The sequence below is a fragment of the Astyanax mexicanus genome, chromosome 22, assembly GCF_023375975.1.
Source record: "Astyanax mexicanus isolate ESR-SI-001 chromosome 22, AstMex3_surface, whole genome shotgun sequence".
NCBI classification, from domain to species: domain Eukaryota; kingdom Metazoa; phylum Chordata; class Actinopteri; order Characiformes; family Acestrorhamphidae; genus Astyanax; species Astyanax mexicanus.
In genome coordinates, this window is record NC_064429.1 from 34,537,365 (window position 1) to 34,555,205 (window position 17,841).

At 38.5% G+C, this 17,841-nt stretch overlaps 1 protein-coding gene and 1 long non-coding RNA gene across 9 annotated transcripts in view; both read right to left on the reverse strand.

The window, feature by feature from the left end:
• The window catches only part of fbrsl1 (fibrosin-like 1), a 523,012-nt gene that overhangs the window by 84,180 nt on the left and 420,991 nt on the right, over positions 1 to 17,841 (reverse strand). The gene's annotated exons all lie outside the window — the stretch shown is intronic.
• Positions 15,352 to 16,995, reverse strand: LOC111193444 (uncharacterized). Its single transcript, XR_007428917.1, has 2 exons — positions 16,816 to 16,995; positions 15,352 to 15,480 (listed from the first exon to the last, which is right to left on the reverse strand). It is a non-coding gene; the product is annotated as an uncharacterized LOC111193444 (long non-coding RNA).

Consider the following 17,841-nt stretch of genomic DNA (forward strand, 5'->3'; position numbering starts at 1 on the left):
ATATCTTGTCCTCTAAATCATTGCGAGGAATGAAATTGTTGCCATTTTAAAGGAATGAATCCTTTTAAAGACAATAAACTTTCCATTCATGTTCATGACGTGCAGCCCCGGTCTGTCCCAGCTGACACGCATTGAACCGGCATAAAGACCCTACCTCAGCCTTTAATGGAGAGATACGCTGACGGTGAGAGGAAGGCTGAGGCAACACAAACCTAAGAGACACTAAAGTTAAGCAACTAGAGCCGCATTGGGCCGTTAATATGTTTCTTTAAGTTTGTTTTTGGTGTTGATAGAGGGCATTTTTCCTAATAGAGGTACGTTTTGTGACAGGCCTAAAAGAAACGTATTATTTTTAAGGTGTTTCCTTTTTTTTTCCAGAGCTGTATATGTGTATACACCAGTATATATATATATATATATATATAATAAATACCTTTATATATGCTACACTATACACTTCAGCCCCCTCCCGCTCTCTGAGTAAGGGAGGTGTGTTTCTGGCTGCAGGATCCAGCCTTTGTTAAAACGCTCCCCCATTAGCATCCAGAGCACAGTGTGTAGCTCAGCACAGCGACTGACCAGTCTTCAAAACACTCCAGACTGACAGACATGAGACCTAACACTGCCGCTAATCCGCTCGGATAAAGAGCCGCAGCGTGCGTCCTCATTGTTAGGCATCCAGCCTCGCTCCGTCTCCCTCGCTTCCACACCCTGACCGCCGCAAAGCTGATTAGCCGGTTAAAAGGTCAACCTCCATTCATTATTTAATGGGCAGGAGGCCACAGACGCAGCGGAGCAGAGGTTAGCCTGCTGACCTTAGGGGTCCGAGCACTGGCCTGCATACAAACACACTAAATACACCCAGACACACACACACACACACACCTCGGTAGAGGACAAGTCCAGACATTACAGACACAAATACAAACACATGTATGCACTAGTGCATCTCAAAAAATCAGAATATCATTGAAAAGGTTCTTTATTTCAGTAATTCAGTTCAAAATGTAAAAATACATATGAGACACTATATTATATTTATAATATATATATATATATATATATATATATATATATATATATAAAATAAATGAAGGAATGAAGGAATCAAAACTATGAATAAACACATCTGACTTTAGACTTGATAATAAAACAAACAGTGGATCAACACCAGCAGATGACAGACATGTCTCTCCACCAAACCATCACTGATTGGTGGAAACTTCACACTAGACCTCGAGCAGTTTGGACTGTGTGTCTCTCCACTCTTCCTCCAGACTCTGCTCCCTTCATTTCCTTTAAATGAAATGTAAAATTTACTGATGATCAGTGATGGTTTGGAGAGTCATGTCAGTCATCTGCTGGTGTTGATCCACTGTGTTTTATTATTATCAAGTCTAAAGTCAGTGCAGTTTTGTTTTCCCACAAAATCTTACAGCACTTCATGCTGAACCTCTAGAGATGCAGATTTCATTTTCCAGCAGGACTTGGCACACTGCCCACACTGCCAAAAAAAAGTAGCAATTGGTCTTATATTGGTACATGGTGTCTACATGCAATAGCGAACCATACGTAATATAAACATGTAAATATAAACAGTATCATATACAGTATGAACCCATGCGTGTATGTGTATCTATATCTACTGTATATGTAATAAAGTGTCTCATATGTATTCTATTTAATATAATAGATACATCTCTATAATAGCAATCTATATGTATCATAGTGTGTCTAGATGTAAAATAAAAATATGTATCATATATGACTCTATCAATATATGTAGTAGGAGTATCTATATATAATATATATGTAACGGTGACTCTTAAGTGTTAGATCTAATTAAGTAATAATATCTACTTAGCATGTGTTTTATATTTGTCTATATAAATATGACCCAAAAAATACATTATACTTACATAAACGTAAGCATGTCTATATTACTATATTACAATATAATATATAATATTATATATCTATAACTACATGCAGTAACAAAATATCATTTGTTGTATATCATGGGTGTGTATCTGAAAGTTTGAATATTCAGGTGTATATAAATGCATTTGTGGGAATATATGTGTGTGTGTGTGTGTGTGTGTGTGTGTGCAGATGGAGAGGTTGATTAGCTATTGGCCGCGGAGACCCTGAGTCTGTACAACATAATGAGCATTTAGAACAACCCTAATGCGCGCACACACACACACACACACACACACACACACACACACACACACACACACACACACACACACACACACACACACACACAAAACACTTTAAATGGCTTAAAGTGACAGTTACAAATTTGCCAGTATATGCAATAATATGCCCCATATGTATTATATAAGTTATTAAAATATAAGTAACTGTATGTAATAAAATAATACACATATAGATACATATATACACAGATATATGTATACACCTAAATCAACACAGATTATATGTATACAAACGTATACAGCCATAATAACGTATAGTATACTAAATAAGTAAAATAAAGTACCAACCAATGGGTGGGAAGGGGGCGAATATTATATATTATATTATATGTATGTGTGAACATTTATATGTAATAGTCAAAAATATATAGAGGGATTATACAGTATAATTCCCATAATCTCCATAATAAAGCATTTACAAACAGAGCAAGCTCAATTCTAGAGAGGTAGAGTGTTAACTCTTGCTCTTACTTTCCTGGGGTGGTCCTGATGAGTGCCAGTTTCATCATTCTAACGTTTTTGATGGTCTGCACTTGAGGATATTTTCAAAGACCTTGAAATTCTTCTTTTCGGATTGAGTGACCTTGGGAATATGGAACCAATATTAGAACCATGTTCAAAAAGAGCTATTCACTGTATACCTGTAACTCTACCTCTTTACTACTTTTCTGGGAGACTGAATGCTGTGCTACACCAATAAGAGTCCTTAGGCAAGACTCTTAACATTAGCCCACCTCTGTAATAGTAATAGTAAACGTAACATACTGTATTTTCAAAAGAATTATATAATACTGTATTTTTTAAATAGTGTATATTTTAAGAAGAATGATGCAACACTAGTAAGGAACAGGGGTGTCGCTTCATGTTTCCCTTCTAATTCAGCAGGTCTCGCCGCTGAATAAACAATATATAAGTGTATAAGTAAACAAAACTGTAATTCTTAAAAAAAAAAAAATTAAAGTCAAATGAGCACTGGATGTACAGCACTGGATCAGCACAGATTTCTCTCCAGGAAATTTTTTTGGGTGAGTAAAGCGCTTCCGTTTACCATTTACAGTGAGCTTAGATTTCCAGATTTCCACTAAGGCTAGGTGCAGCAGCATTAGCATTTTAACAGCGCAGCTAAATGGAGCTGTTAACTGAAAGCCTGAATTCCAGGAGACTCTACCTCATAAAGCTGACTGAGAAAATGCAGCAGAGATGTTAATCTACGATGCTGAACATCTTAAAGTAATGAAAACACACTGAATCCAGAGGATGTTGTTAGGGCAGTATGGAGGACAGACAGGCTGTTTATGGTCTGTTCTGAGGCGAGGCGGTGGAGGATCAGGTGGGTAAAGTGATGGTGATTGTGGCTGCAGGCGAAGGCCGAGCCGTAACTCGTCGTTTTATTCTCTCGCTTCAATTAGGCCTCGCCGTGTTCTCGGTCCGCGAGCCGCCGCAGCCGCTGCAGTGGACGCTTGTTAACAGGCTGCTCAAACCAAAAAAACAATTCAGGCTGGCGAGAGAAAACACACCGAGGCGCATTACTCATTCCACGCCGCATTTCTGCTCTTTTTCCTGCGTTTCTGCCTCCCGTCTTCCCTCCCTCCGCCTCCTTCTCGCACCCTTTCTTCCTTTGTTCCCGCGGCCTAATCCAGTATGTGTGGGCTGGTAACTTTAATGGAAACAATTTATTAAGTCCGGCTTAAAATGCCATCTGCTGTTAAGCCTCCCCAAAGCCGCTAAAGCTGCCGGTCTGGGCGCGGTTTCTGGCGGCGTTTGGCGCGTACAGTAATGCGCTGTTTAAAACCAGCACAACGGGGCAAAATTAATCAGGATTAGCCGGCCAGAAATCCACTTCACAAATGGCTTTTCACCGCAATCTTTCCCAGCTCGGTCCCAGCGTACCCCGGGGCTCGCCTCGCGGACCCCACGCACAAAAACAAGGGCCGCAAGATTTACTCTCGAGGGGGGCGAACCCGGGGGAAACCAATCGACAGAATCGCCGGGAAACACCAGCAAATAAACAAGATATTAGCATTTCTGCTAATGCTAAATCACTAAACCACTAAACCATTAACGCTAATCTCAACACATATAGATAAGGGAGATATATCTATATATATATACATATATAGATATGGGAGACGACTGGGTCCAATTCGAATTCTGGGTGACTGGATGTTGTGCTAAGCTGAACACCAATAAGTCCTTGGGCAAGACTCCTAACTCTACTTTGTAATAGAAACAACATTGTAAGTTGCTCTGGATAAGAGTGTCAGATAAAATGTCTTCCATCGAATGTAAATGTAACATACTGTATTTTTTGATTTGTCTATTTTCTGGTCTATTTTTATACAAAGGGCGCACTGGATTATAAGGCACATTTTAAGCGACACTAGTAAGGAACAGGGGTGTCGCCATGTTTTCCTTCTAATTAAGTAGACCTAACGTAAGTTAAGTAAACAAAACTGTAATCCTTAAAAAAATAAGTATTTTAAAGTCAAACAACTGCTGGATGTTACTCTATTTGGGTGGGTAAAGCACTTCTGTTTATTTACAGTAAGCTTCAATTTCCAGATTTTCACTAAGGCTGGGTGCAGCAGCATTGCTATTTTAACAGCGCAGCTACCTGGACGTGTATATACTGTGATTTAGCAAAAAGAAAATTAGATTTTTTACACATTTTTGACACTGTGTGGAAAAAAAGAACTAAATGATTGAATCTGGATCAAATGCAATTGAATCTGGAGTGAATTATTAATTTGATATTCCTGGAGGGTAATTACTTCTCAATCTTTCTTCATCATCACTCTTTCTTTCTTTTCCCTCCTTCTCTCTCACCTTCTTTCTCTTCCATACCAATTCTCTATTTTTTCCCCCCTTTCTTTCTTTTTTTTCTTGCTGGAACATATACTGTTTAATTTTACGTGAAAACACAGGTGCACCACTGACTGAATACAACCTAGATAGACGTCAACAGTCAGACGTTCATTGCTATCTTGGCAAAACAGGCTCAACGTGTTTGAATTCAGTGAATAGCTCTTTTTGAGTAATGTTCAAATCCATATAATGAACTACTCAACTAAGCAAAGTAAAAATGAAGGTCAGTCAATAGGAAAAGGAGAATTTTAAGAACTTTGAAAGTATATTTTCAATTGACATTGACAATGGCAAAGACAATGAAAAACGTTAGGATGAAACTGGCACTCATCAGGACTTTGGTTTGTTTAATACTTTTAATTTACTACATGATTCCTTACTCTCAAACACAGCGAGAGGAAGCTCATCACATCCTGCTTCGCGATACCAAATCAATAGAACGGTTATGGCGCGCTGAAAGCCATAACCGTAATTAAGCATGATTGCACTTCATTAAACGGCGCTGCTTCATTAAGAAGCTACTGTTGCAAAAAACAGAACAACAGCTCAATAGTGCGGCGAGAGCCGGTTCAGTCGTTCATCAATATTAGGTGCTTTAATTCCAGCCAATTTGCCTCGCGGAAAAAAAACCCACCGCATTAAATCATGTTGAATAATCTAATAATCTCACCACAAATTAGCTCCATTGTGTTTGAAACATGAGAAACATCTCAGCGCTAAACCCGATTTAAACAGGATTACAGATCCAGAACACACCCCGACCCGGCGCTGAGGCTGCCACTGCCGCGGTGCCGTCTGCCAGGCGCGGAGGATAGAACCTGCCGCTGATTTAATGCACGTTAATACTGTACACATAAACCCACTCAAACATCTGCTATATATATATACACACAAAACACACACTCATAACTCATGATCACATGACCTCTACCTGACCTCTACCTGACCCCTGATCATCACAATCAGACAGAATCAAACACACTTCACCTTTAATACTGAGGTATGCAAATAAGCGACACTGATATGCGAATAAGCTGTGATCTGATTGGCCGCAACTTTTTTTAGAAAGGCAGGCCAGGCTGAAACACTCCTCCTTATAACTTCTCCATGAAGGGGTGGAGCTAATCTGCTGTATGTTGAATATGCAGATATTATTATTATTACTATTATTATTTAGAATTTATAATATATAGATTTAAAGTAATGAAATTTCAGTTTTGTGTAAAATTACCCTCTAAAAACGACTTTGTAAAGATATGTAATGTTTACACACAGTGGCGCTGCCATTATGATCAGCAGAACGCAGGTTCGAATCCCGGTCATGCAGCTTGCCATCAGCTGCCAGAGCCTTGAGAGAGCACAGTTGGCCTACTCCTGTACTCCTAGGGTGATGTGGATAAGCACAAGAACCTTTCTTTCTTTGTTTCTCTCTCCCATCTTTCTTTCTCACATTCTTTCTTTCTTTCTTTCTACTCTGTATAATCTTATACATTTTTTTATGTTTTTGATCTTTCTACAGTCTTTATTTCTTTCTCTCTCTCTCTCTCTCTCTCTCTCGTTTATCTTTCTTTTTTTCTCTTTATCGTCTTTCTTTCTTTCTCATATTTTTCTTTTTTCTTTCTTTCTACACTATATAATTTTATATTTTTTAATGTTTTTAATCTCTCCCGACTTTCTTTCTTTCTCTCTTTCTCTCTGATGTTTTTCTTTCTTTCTTTCTTTTTATTTCTATGGCCCATTAAAATTGTAATCAGCTTAAATTGAACAGACCCCACCATATAAGCCATGATTTTTCCACAGTGTTGGAATTCTGTGGAAAACCATGTTGGATTTGGATAAATTAACAGAAAGTCTTTGGATCGGAATACTAAATATTCTCGGATGGACAGACCCCATTCTGTAAGGTGTGGAATTAATGGAATGTAGAACATCAATGTACTGGATTTGGATCAATTAACACTTAATTGTTAATTATTATGGAATGTTGGAATACCACACATTCCTGGATGGCAATTCCTAGAAAATAAAATATTGTTTATTTTAAAATACTGTTTAGTTTTATATGAATTATGTTCAGGCCCTTAAAAAAAATCATTCCGCACCGCTCGGGCCCCGCCCTGTGAGCCGTAATTTTTCCACAGTGCTGGAATTGTGTGTGTGTGTGTGGATGATGTGGGATTTGTGCAGATTCCTCCAGAGCCGAGTGCTTTGAGGCCAGGAGCGCTGCGGCACCTCGGATGGCTCCCGCCGGAACGCCGTAATGGCCCACAAATGCAGACTCGCTACCAGAGCCGGAGAAAAACAGCCTGGAGGAACACGGCGTTCCGGAGAGAGCGGCCCACTGAGGCTGTATTACTGCAGCACTAACACACACATACACACACACACACACACACCGAGTGCTAACCTTCATCACCAGCGCTGGTAGAACTGTGTGATAATTGGCAGAACTGGGAATGACTAAACGTGGAAAAAACAGGACAAATCCTCCCCAACACAACACAAACACCGCTCTTTAAAAACCGGAAGAATCCGGAGATTCCGAAATTCACTCCTCTCTTCCTCGCGGCCACGCTCTTATCCACGCCGCTCTCCTTCCTAATCCTAATCTGCTGCTCCTCTCAGCCCGGCCGGCGTTCCCCGGGGAGGCGCGGCGGGATCGGGATCGCAGTGTAATTCCGGCTTTAATCCCGGGATGATTCTGTCGGATTCGCTCACATTAGCAGGATTTCAGGGATGATGCTGTGCGTGACCTTTGACCCACATGCTGTTGTTTGTTTGTGCCTGTGTGTGTGTGTGTGTGTGTATGTGTGTGTGTGTGTGTGTGTGCAAAACAACAACAATAGCAATGTTTTACTTTGTTGTCTTTGATCCTTTTTGGATCCTTCTTTCTTTCTCTTTCCATTTTCCTCTCTTTAATTCCTTCTTTCTCTTATTTCTGCATTCTTTTCTCCCTTTCTCTCACTTTTCTGGTTTTTCCCCTGTACCCTTATTTTCTTCTTTCTTTAATCCCCCTATTTCTTATCCTCTCTGTTTTTTTAGTCCCTCCCATCTTTCCATTTTTTTTTCTCCTTCTCTCTCAGAAAGCCCCATGTGAACGCCAAGCCTCAGGACCGACAACATTACACACACACACACACACACACACAAAACACACACACACACACACACACACACACACACACACAAAACACACACACAAAACACACGCACACACAAAACACACACACACACACACAAAACACACACACACACAAAACACACACACACACACATTCCCAGTTCATTATGTTCTTAGATTAAACTTATTGGCTCTTTACTGCTGCATCTACACTTGTGGCTCAATGCAATCAAATCCTCACTGGTGGTGGGCGATATAATAATAATAAAATAAAACAAAATCACGATATTTTATGGTATTTGTGTGATAACGATACTTTTGGCGATATGACAAAACATTGAATTAAAAAAAAATATATATATATATATTTCAAGAATACACTACTGCAACAAAATGAGAAGTAAATTTTAATATTGCATACAATATGATATATGTCACCCTCCTAATAACTAAGATAAAAAAAAAAAATAATAATTTATTCAGATTCGTAACAGAAGTTACTTAATACTAATAATACTAACAATGCACTTCATAAATCTCTCTATATATCCAGGATTAAAGTAAAATAAATGATACTGGACAGATATAATCTATCTATATAGTCTCTAGTAGATACAGTTGTGGTCAAAAGTTTACATACACTTGTAAAAAAACATAATGTTATGGCTGTCTTGAGTTTTCAATAAGTTCTACAACTCTTATTTTTCTGTGATAGAGTGATCGGAACACATACATGTTTGTCACAAAAAACAGTCATAAAATTTGGTTCTTTCATAAATTTATTATGGGTCTGCTGAAAATGTCACCAAATCTGCTGGGTCAAAAATATACATACAGCAACAAAATTTGTCAATTTTGGTGATGTAGCGAGTTGTGTCAATCAAATTAGCTTCATGTCATGGCCTCTTCACTTCTTGTAAGTGATTCTGATTGACTACAGCTGTTGACTTCTCATGAGCCCATTTAAATAGGGCTCATTTGACCCAGTGATTAGACTCAGCTACAAAAGCTACAATGGGAAAGTCAAAGGAACTCAGTGTGGATCTGAAAAAGCGAATTATTGACTTGAACAAGTCAGGGAAGTCACTTGGAGCCATTTCAAAGCAGCTACAGGTCCCAAGAGCAACTGTGCAGACAATTATAGGCAAGTATAAAGTGCATGGAACAGTTGTGTCACTGCCACGATCAGGAAGAAAACGCAAGCTATCACATGCTGCCGAGAGGAGATTGGTCAGGATGGTCAAGAGTCAACCAAGAATCACCAAGAAGCAGGTCTGCAAGGATTTGGAAGCTGATGGAACACAGGTGTCAGTCTCCACAGTCAAGCGTGTTTTACATCGCCATGGACTGAGAGGCTGCTATGGAGTTAAATCAGTGTCACCAGAACCTGAAACAAAAAAACATGATTCTTGAAAATAAAGAGTGTGTAATCTGGTGTTCTTGAAAAATTTACCTTCAAATATTTAGATATTTAAAATTCAGGTATTGAAATTTCAGATAAGGACTGTTTTAAAAAATTCAGGTACAAAATTTTTAAGTAAAAAAAAAATCATGTAGCAAAAAAATAATTCAGGGATTAAAAATTCAGGTTGTAAAAATTCAGGTTATAAAAATTCAGGTCGAAAAAATTCAGGTTATAAAAATTCAGGTTGTAAAAATTCAAGTAAAAAAAATTCAGGTCGAAAAATTTCAGGGAAACATCCGGGGTACACAGAATGACCAATCAAGCGCAGAGCTAATCGAGCTCACAGCGGCCAATCACAACACAGCTCTGAAGCCTGTGGGAGCTGCGTCTTTTTTCACCTGTGGAGAAGCTCCGTGGCAGCTGCTTGGAGAACACAGCTCCTACAGTCGTAAGTAAACTATAACTTGTTTACTCGTCCTCACGTTCGTAAAAACTCTTAAAACTAGTGTTTATTGTTGAAATGGTTGTGTGTTCATGATTGGAAGTGGCTCAGAGCGCGAAATTACGTTAGGTTAGGAGAGGGTCAAGTTAGCTAAGTTTAGCTTAGTTAAACCTAATTTAGCTTACTTTAGGCTAGTTTAGCTTACTTTAGCTTAGTTAAGCCTAGTTTAGCTTACTTTAGCCTAGTTTAGCTTACTTTAGGCTAGTTTAGCTTACTTTAGCTTAGTTAAGCCTAGTTTAGCTTACTTTAGCCTAGTTTAGCTTACTTTAGCTTAGTTAAGCCTAGTTTATCTTAGTTAAGCCTAGTTTAGCTTACTTTAGCCTATTTTAGGTTAGTTAAGCCTAATTTAGCTTACTTTAGCCTAGTTTAGCTTAGTTAAGCCTAGTTTAGCTTACTTTAGGCTAGTTTAGCTTACTTTAGCTTAGTTAAGCCTAGTTTATCTTAGTTTGGGTTAGTTTAGGTGAAGTGATGTGAGGCAAGGTGAGGTTACTTTATTTGAGTCTAGTTTAGCTCAGTTTAGGTGAGGTGTCTTATGTGTTGTTAGGTAGCTGGCATTGAGACTGGGTGACTGGATGAAAATAAACAGTGAGTAAATTAGCTATTTAATAGATATGTAGAGCGTCCTCTTATCTCTGTGGTTTATTAGTTAGTTAGTTAGTTAGATATCTTGTGTATGTAACTATTGAGGTTCGTACACCATGCTATTGCCAGATTCCCCATTTAACAGACTGGCGTTGGCTAGCTGTTATATTTATATATGTGTATATAAATATCTAATTACCTTTCCTGGACTTTCTGGCTGTCAATTCATGTCAGTGCAGTTTAATCAGTTTAGATGTATTTGGCATCCAAATACATGTTGATTACCAATATCTAATGTAACATTATCATTAATGTTGAATTATTTATTTTTTGCTTTATTTTGTCTAACATACATTCTGTTGTGTCTTGTTTTTTAGGTTGTGACCGTGCGAAGTACTGCATATTACCAAAACTAGGGGAAATGTGCTGTTAAAAAATGTGTTAACTGGTTTGTATGTGTTTATTAGCATATATATATATATATATATATATATATATATATATATATATATATATATATATATATATATATATATATATATATATATATGTAATGTGTGTGTGTATGTAAGCCACTCTATGGCTACTTTGTGTGATCCTCTTTCTACACAGTATTATATGTATATTTGTTTGAGATACCACATGTAGAATGTTTTAATATTGGAGAATGATTTATTTTATGATTTTATTTTTCCACCAGCTAATGTTCTGTATGTTTTGTAAACTCCTACACTTCATAGAATAAACATGTTTTCTAAAAAGACTTGTACTTAAGTCTAGTTATTTTAGTTATCTAGACTAGTTATCTTAGGTCAAGAAAACAAGAGTTTTACCCCTGAATGTCACAGCTGTAGGGGATAATTATCAAGATCTACTGCATGGCAATAGGTTTTTATTTCATTAACAAGTAAAAAAGCTTATTTTAGAGTATGTCAAAATCCTCGAGTAGACAAAGACTAATTGTTTGCTAAATGTATTACATTACTAAAGCAAATTATTCACAATACAAAAAGTAAACATATTTATTGACCTAAATATACTCATTCTTTTCAGGACAGTTTCCATCTGTTTTATGTGCTGTGATTTATAATGACAAAGATTGAAATAATATTGTGTTCTAAACATAGAACTTTGCAGTTTGAAATGGAGACAATGAAAAAGAACCATTAAACAAGGTTAGTTGAAGGGTTTACACATTTATTTACATAAAATAAAAGTACAATGTCTATCACATTTGGCTTAAGCGGTCAAATACACAAAATGTCAGTGTATAGATATATAAAACGTAAGTGATTGTATAAAAGTATTAATTATCCAATTTCAGGTAGTTGGTGTTACTAGTCTCTCAGTTAGTGAAATGGGGATCAGCTGAGTGCAGTATAAAGACACCTGTCTGAAAGCTCTCATCACTGAACTCCATATAATTAATTGTGAGATTACTGGGACAAACTACCTGGACCTGAATTAGCTCAGTCACTTTTTAGGACGTCAATATACACTGCTCAAAAAAATAAAGGGAACACTCAAATAACATAATTTAACTCCAAGTAAATCAAACTTCTGTGAAATTAAACTGTCCACTTAGGAAGCAACACTGATTGACAATCAATTTCACCTGCTGTTGTGCAAATGGAATAGACAACAGGTGGAAATTATTGGCAATTAGCAAGACACACTCAATAAAGGAGTGGTTCTGCAGGTGGGGACCACAGACCACTTCTCAGAACCTATGCTGTCTGGCTGATGTTTTGGTCAGTTTTGAATGTTGGTGGTGCTTTCACACTCGTGGTAGCATGAGACGGACTCTACAACCCACACAAGTGGCTCAGGTAGTGCAGCTCATCCAGGATGGCACATCAATGCGAGCTGTGGCAAGAAGGTTTGCTGTGTCTGTCAGCGTAGTGTCCAGAGGCTGGAGGCGCTACCAGGAGACAGGCCAGTACACCAGGAGACGTAGAGGAGGCCGTAGGAGGGCAACAACCCAGCAGCAGGACCGCTACCTCCGCCTTTGTGCAACAAGGAACAGGAGGAGCACTGCCAGAGCCCTGCAAAATGACCTCCAGCAGGCCACAAATGTGCATGTGTCTGCACAAACGGTTAGAAACCGACTCCATGAGGATGGTATGAGGGCCCGACATCCACAGATGGGGGTTGTGCTCACAGCCCAACACCGTGCAGGACGCTTGGCATTTGCCAGAGAACACCAGGATTGGCAAATTCGCCACTGGCGCCTTGTGCTCTTCACAGATGAAAGCAGGTTCACACTGAGCACATGACAGACGTGACAGAGTCTGGAGACGCCGTGGAGAGCGGTCTGCTGCCTGCAACATCCTTCAGCATGACCGGTTTGGCAGTGGGTCAGTTATGGTGTGGGGTGGCATTTCTTTGGAGGGCCGCACAGCCCTCCATGTGCTCACCAGAGGTAGCCTGACTGCCATTAGGTACCGAGATGAGATCCTCAGACCCCTTGTGAGACCATATGCTGGTGCGGTTGGCCCTGGGTTCCTCCTAATGCAGGACAATGCTAGACCTCATGTGGCTGGAGTGTGTCAGCAGTTCCTGCAAGATGAAGGCATTGAAGCTATGGACTGGCCCGCCCGTTCCCCAGACCTGAATCCGATTGAGCACATCTGGGACATCATGTCTCGCTCCATCCACCAATGTCACGTTGCACCACAGACTGTCCACCTCATCAGGAGCATGCCCAGGCGTTGTAGGGAGGTCATACAGGCACGTGGAGGCCACACACAATACTGAGCCTCATTTTGACTTGTTTTAAGGACATTACATTAAAGTTGGATCAGCCTGTAGTGTGTTTTTTCACTTTAATTTTGTGTATGGCTCCAAATCCAGGCCTCCATTGGTTAATAAATTTGATTTCCATTGATGATTTTTGTGTGATTTTGTTGTCAGCACATTCAACTTTGTACAGAACAAAGTATTCAATGAGAATATTTCATTCATTCAGATCTAGGATGTGTTATTTGAGTGTTCCCTTTATTTTTTTGAGCAGTGTATATGCAATTTAATGTTTACATAATGGGCAAAGGAACTCCTCTTCTTCAGGTGGGTTTCCTACACAGGAATGATGGAAGCACTTGTCGCATCCATTGCAGGCAATAACGAATGAAAAAAAAAATCAAATACAGTGGTATGAAAGCTTTTGAGCACCCCTGATATTTTTCATGATTTTCTTTTATAAATCATTGGTTGTTGGGATCAGCAATTTCAGTTAAATATATCATATAGCAGACGAACACAGTGATATTTGAGAAGTAAAATTAAGTTTATTTTTTACAGAAAGTGCGTAATTATTCCTTAAACAAAAATAGGCAGATGGATACCTTTGGGCACCCTTGTTGTATTGATTTTAATATATTTAGCACTAATTATTGGAACACAAAATTAGTTTGGTAAGCTCATTGACCCTTGACCTACATACACAAGTGAATCTAATTATCAGAAAGGGTTCATGTAGCCAAATGCAAGTTTTTCCTCCTCTTTACATCTTCTCTGAAGAGTGGCAACATGGCAGCCTCAAAACACAACTATAAAATGAATTGAAAACAAAGATTTTTCATGTTTTTGGGGAAGGATGCAAAAAGCTCAGAGATTTCAGCTGTCAGTTTCCACTGTGAGAAACATAGTGAGGAAAGGGAAGACCACAGGCACAGTTTGGAGCAGAGACGAAGGATGGCGAGAACAGTCATAGTCAACCCACAGACCAGCTCCAAAGACCTATATCATCATCTTACTGAAGATGGAGTCACTGTGCATCTTCAAACCATTTAGCACACTTTGCACAAGTAGAGGCTGTATGAGAGAGAAATGCAGAAGAAGCCTTTTCTGTGCACACGCCACAGTCGCTTGAGGTATGCTAAAGCAGATTTGGACAGCCAGTTTAATTTTAGCATACGGTGCTGTGGGCTGATGAAACTAAAACTGAGTTATTTAAACATCAGTGACGGTGTGCATGGTGGGGAAGAGGGAAAAAAATTAACATTTGCCAGTTCCATCATACTGCGGGGCTGTATGGTGAGTGCAGGTACTGGGAATATTTTTAAAGACAACGACTCTAAAACACTAAACTCTGATCAAAATCTACTTAAGAATTCATGCAGAGGAACAAGTATGACATTCTGGAATGATCATCTCAGTTCCCAAACTTGGATATTATTGAAAATCTGTGGTGTGATTTAAAGCGGGCTGTTCATGATCAGAAACCATTAAACCTGACTGAACTGGAAATGAAGAAAAATGGTAAAATATTCCTTTAACCAGAAGCCAGACTCTCATTGGAAGCTACAGAAAGTGTTTATAGGCTGCTAATCTGCAAAACAAGGAGCTACTAAATATGGATGTAATTTTTCTTTTGGGATGCCCAAATTTCTGCACCTGGCTTTTGTATAGAATTACTGAACACTTTCAATAAATCATATAAACTTCATTTCATTTCTCAAATATCACTGTCTTCTCATCTGCTTTATGATATATTTTACTGAAATTGCTGATCCAAACTACCAACGACTTATAAAGAACATTTTTGAAAATGATCAGGGGTGCCCAGACTTTTTCATACTACTGTTTGTACATTATATCAGACTGTTCTGACCTTATCTTAGCAATACAAGTAGGTGACAGCCAAAGAACATAAAATAGATACTGTCATTTATTGGCAACAAAATGTTTTAAACTTCGTTTGTACCCATTTAGGAGGCAAAGCAGCTTCCAAAGCATGATGTGGAGTGGTTTCCCCAGAGTCTGCAAACATCAGACAAATCTACAAAACACAACAGAATACATTTGTATGCAAATAATTGAAACACTAAGCACTCATTTTTTTTAGCATAAATACACTTGTGTTGTCTGGTAGGATATGTCAGTAATTAAATTAGGCTGCAATGCAGACTGTTTACAGTATTCTTCTTAATGCGTCAGAACTGGTACGTGCAATTTGATACACTGATTGCTAAATAATCTATGGGTGGGTGGAAACAAATAGTCGAACCGTTGGTATTGATGGACAAACCCAATTTGACTGACAAAATCCTGAGCCGGGTACAGCCCTAATATGTTTAGAATACAGTAACTATTCTCCTGAAATCTTTTTGCCGTAGTCAGCAGTAAAATTATAAATAACACAAATAATAATAACAGTTTTATGCAAACATTTGAACATCACTGGCAACACAATTGTGCCTAAACGTTTGCACAAGATGCATGTGTATAACATGTACTTCAAATATGCTATGATTCAACATTACTTGTTAATAATTCATAATTAATTAAATGAACTTAAATAATTAATTAAACCACTGAGATAAGAGGACGCTCTACAAATCCATGAAATAGCTAATTTACCCACTGTTTATTTTTCATCCAGTCACCCAGTCTCAATGCCAGCTACTTAACATCACATAAGACACCTCACCTAAACTGAGCTAAACTAGACTCAAATAACGTAACCTCACCTTGCCTCACATCACTTCACCTAAACTAACCCAAACTAAGATAAACTAGGCTTAACTAAGCTAAAGTAAGCTAAACTAGCCTAAAGTAAGCTAAACTAGGCTTAACTAAGCTAAACTAGGCTAAAGTAAGCTAAATTAGGCTTAACTAACCTAAAATAGGCTAAAGTAAGCTAAACTAGGCTTAACTAAGATAAACTAGGCTTAACTAAGCTAAAGTAAGCTAAACTAGGCTAAAGTAAGCTAAACTAGGCTTAACTAAGATAAACTAGGCTTAACTAAGCTAAAGTAAGCTAAACTAGGCTAAAGTAAGCTAAACTAGGCTAAAGTAAGCTAAACTAGGCTTAACTAAGATAAACTAGGCTTAACTAAGCTAAAGTAAGCTAAACTAGGCTAAAGTAAGCTAAACTAGGCTAAAGTAAGCTAAACTAGGCTTAACTAAGCTAAAGTAAGCTAAACTAGCCTAAAGTAAGCTAAATTAGGTTTAACTAAGCTAAACTTAGCTAACTTGACCCTCTCCTAACCTAACGTAATTTCGCGCTCTGAGCCACTTCCAATCATGAACACACAACCATTTCAACAATAAACACTAGTTTTAAGAGTTTTTACGAACGTGAGGACGAGTAAACAAGTTATAGTTTACTTACGACTGTAGGAGCTGTGTTCTCCAAGCAGCTGCCACGGAGCTTCTCCACAGGTGAAAAAAGACGCAGCTCCCACAGGCTTCAGAGCTGTGTTGTGATTGGCCGCTGTGAGCTCGATTAGCTCTGCGCTTGATTGGTCATTCTGTGTACCCCGGATGTTTCCCTGAAATTTTTCGACCTGAATTTTTTTTACTTGAATTTTTACAACCTGAATTTTTATAACCTGAATTTTTTCGACCTGAATTTTTATAACCTGAATTTTTACAACCTGAATTTTTAATCCCTGAATTATTTTTTTGCTACATGATTTTTTTTTTACTTAAAAATTTTGTACCTGAATTTTTTAAAACAGTCCTTATCTGAAATTTCAATACCTGAATTTTAAATATCTAAATATTTGAAGGTAAATTTTTCAAGAACACCAGATTACACACTCTTTATTTTCAAGAATCATGTTTTTTTGTTTCAGGTTCTGGTGACACTGATTTAACTCCATAGGCTGCCGTGCAAGAAAGAAGCCCTTGCTCCAGAAAAGGCACCTTAAGACTCGGCTGAAGTTTGCTGCTGATCACATGGACAAAGATAAAACCTTCTGGAGGAAAGTTCTCTGGTCAGACGAAACAAAAATTGAGCTGTTTGGCCACAACACCCAGCAATATGTTTGGAGGAGAAAAGGTGAGGCCTTTAATCCCAGGAACACCATGCCTACTGTCAAGCATGGTGGTGGTAGTATTATGCTCTGGGGATGTTTTGCTGCCAGTGGAACTGGTTCTTTGCAGAAAGTCAATGGGATAATGAAGAAGGAGGATTACCTCCAAATTCTGCAGGAAAACTTAAAACCATCAGCCCGAAGGTTGGGTCTTGGGCGCAGTTGGGTGTTCCAACAAGACAATGACCCAAAACACACATCAAAAGTGGTAAAGGAATGGCTAAACCAGGCTAGAATTAAGGTTTTAGAATGGCCTTCCCAAAGTCCTGACTTAAACCCCATTGAGAACATGTGGACAGTGCTAAAGAAACAGGTTCATG